Source organism: Osmia lignaria, unplaced genomic scaffold, assembly GCF_051020975.1.
Source record: "Osmia lignaria lignaria isolate PbOS001 unplaced genomic scaffold, iyOsmLign1 scaffold0056, whole genome shotgun sequence".
In the NCBI taxonomy this organism is placed as follows: domain Eukaryota; kingdom Metazoa; phylum Arthropoda; class Insecta; order Hymenoptera; family Megachilidae; genus Osmia; species Osmia lignaria.
Window position 1 is genome coordinate 27,501 of NW_027478197.1, and position 2,500 is coordinate 30,000.

Below are 2,500 nucleotides of genomic sequence, written 5' to 3' on the forward strand. Positions count from 1 at the left end.
CGGGATAAACGGATCCTCCTGAACACTACATTTCCCAGCGGCGGTACCGCGGGATTCAGTGCTGGGCTCATTCCTGTTCGCTCGCCGCTACTAAGGAAATCCTAGTTAGTTTCTTTTCCTCCGCTTAATAATATGCTTAAATTCAGCGGGTAATCTCGCCTACTCTGAGGTCGTCAATTTCTTTGGTTTCATCGAAAGGTGAATAATGATGCTCGATGCAAAAAAAAAAAAAATAAACGAAAAGAAGCAAAAAAGCAAACACGTAGAGAAACTGTGCGTGAATCAACCTTTCGCATATTCAATTTTTCCTCCTCTCTCGTTTCAAAATGTTTGTATTTATCGTTCGATGAAACGAGCACAAGAGGGAAAAAAAAGTTGAGACACGACGTTCCCATAATTTTCGTGTTATTTCCTTTTTGCTTCAAACATTTTGCGGACTGCAGCTTCGTCGTATTGCTTTTATCAATTTTTAACAATTTCAAAGCGAAGACAACTCGCAAGACGATCCATTTCGTCTCGGTTCAATTTTAACGTCCGTCCGTATTATTTTTTGTTCCACAAGAGATTTCGAATAGGTTTCTTTATTTATCATCCCTTCTTTTCGAGCGCCACGGAAGCAAGAGGAAAAGCAAGAGCGAGAGAACATTTCGCGTATACTTCATTTAACAATTTTAACCAACACGCGATGTACTCCACACACCTCTTAGATTTAACAACTGCTTTTCTCTTCTTCTCCCCTTAGCGCAAGGGTAAACCCCATTTGTCTCTTCTTTGGAACGCAACAAAACTTTCGAGGACTGGACGACCGAGCGATGGTCGCGCGGTCTTCGCTTATCTTTAACAAACGAAGTAGTCCGTATGTATTCTAAATGTTGAAGCCTCCTAGAGCTTTAAGCCATGCGAGACATTGAAATGCTGTTTTAACGGGAGCATGCATAATTGCTGCAAACATACTTTTATCACAAGTTCTAGCCACGCCACGGAGGCTTCGAAGTTCCTTCACCATTCGCTTTCCTCTCTTTTGTTACACAGTTTCAGACTACGATCAGGGGTACCGAAACGCTGTATTGATTGTAAACAACCATTTTTATCTTGGAGCGGAGCGTTCCTTTACTCGTTAGATTTGTCTTGTCGCGTGTGTATTCGCTTTTTCGACGCTTTTTAACCATTTAACTTGTTTAGCGAAGCTAAACGCACAGACAGACAAAAAAAAAGGAACAGCATCGCGCGTCAAACAGCGACGACCCATCTGAAGCGATCTTTCATTTATACACCGTTTGTAAACAGAGAGATGTATAAAGCGCGGGGAATCATTCGAAACCCTGGGGCTATTCGAGCTTGCATTTCAGCAAATTATCATCTCAAACATTTCACTCGTTTGCTTTTTCTAAATTTATAGGAGAGCTTCTTTCGTTTATTTTTGACACACCTTTCGTAAATATCGTTTCTGGCAACGTCAGGAGCGTGGATTTCTACAAGTGAACAATCGCGCCGATCCGATAACTTCCAGCAGGATGGAGAATCTTTATAGATTATCTTCCGAGAACTCGGTGCTTTCACGGGCGGTCGTTTATAAATTTTAACGAACGACTCGCGCGCCGTGACGCACTTGCGCTAGTTCGAAGAGATATTTCGAAATTTGTTTCTCTCCTTTAACGGCCTGCATTTAGTGTATCGGTTGCGATTTTCGTCACATCGTTTCCACGACAAACGCCGACGAACTGCCCAACTATCGCTCGTACGTTGCGACTCTTTCTTTGTTTATCGTTCATTCATTCTTTCAATTTCGTTCGATAATCCCGCTCCGAAACGTTCTACTTTCGTTGAACGACGGCGAGATGTTTAGAAAGAAATGAATTACTCTTTTTTCGAGAAGCAAACGCAAGCAGTCTTTTGTTAAGAAAACGACCCTCAGCCAGGCGTGGTCCAGGAATTGTATCCGTGGACCGCAATGTGCGTTCGAAATGTCGATGTTCATGTGTCCTGCAGTTCACACGTTGACGCGCAATTAGCTGCGTTCTTCATCGACCCACGAGCCAAGTGATCCACCGTTCAGGGTAATCGTAAAATTTTGTATTTCAAACTCTTTAGATCTTTAGAGTGTTATTTTCATTATTAACACGCATCACATTCGATACCCACATCACTCTCCCACCCGGCGCGTGCGGGAGAGCGAATTCGGGCGTCGCCAACGTATTTGTTTGTTTGTTCGATCGTTGACGACACGATCGCGTCCAAGGACGGAAACCGTCGGAGAAACGCCCAGTGGCACGCTCCTCTCGACGGTCGGGCGTAAAGTACATTTAAAAACCTTGAAAAGTACGAACGCACACAAGGAATGCGAGCGCGCGTCCTGTCGCTGAATCGTGGGTTGCGAGATTCGAACAGACACACGGCCGGCGACGATCGGTCTAACTAATGGACACATAGTTTTTCAAAGACTCGCTATCGTCGCTTCTCAGCCGGTCCGTAAACAACACACATCGATCAGGCGGACGCA

At 44.2% G+C, this 2,500-nt stretch overlaps 1 non-coding gene and 1 pseudogene across 1 annotated transcript; both read right to left on the bottom strand.

The window, feature by feature from the left end:
• LOC143307487 (large subunit ribosomal RNA) overlaps nt 1–173 on the bottom strand; it is a 10,489-nt pseudogene extending 10,316 nt beyond the window's left edge.
• A 1,732-nt stretch (nt 174–1,905) lies between these two features.
• On the bottom strand, nt 1,906–2,060 carry LOC143307481 (5.8S ribosomal RNA). Its single transcript, XR_013064618.1, has one exon. It is a non-coding gene; the product is annotated as a 5.8S ribosomal RNA (ribosomal RNA).
• Between the last annotated feature and the right edge of the window lie 440 nt (nt 2,061–2,500).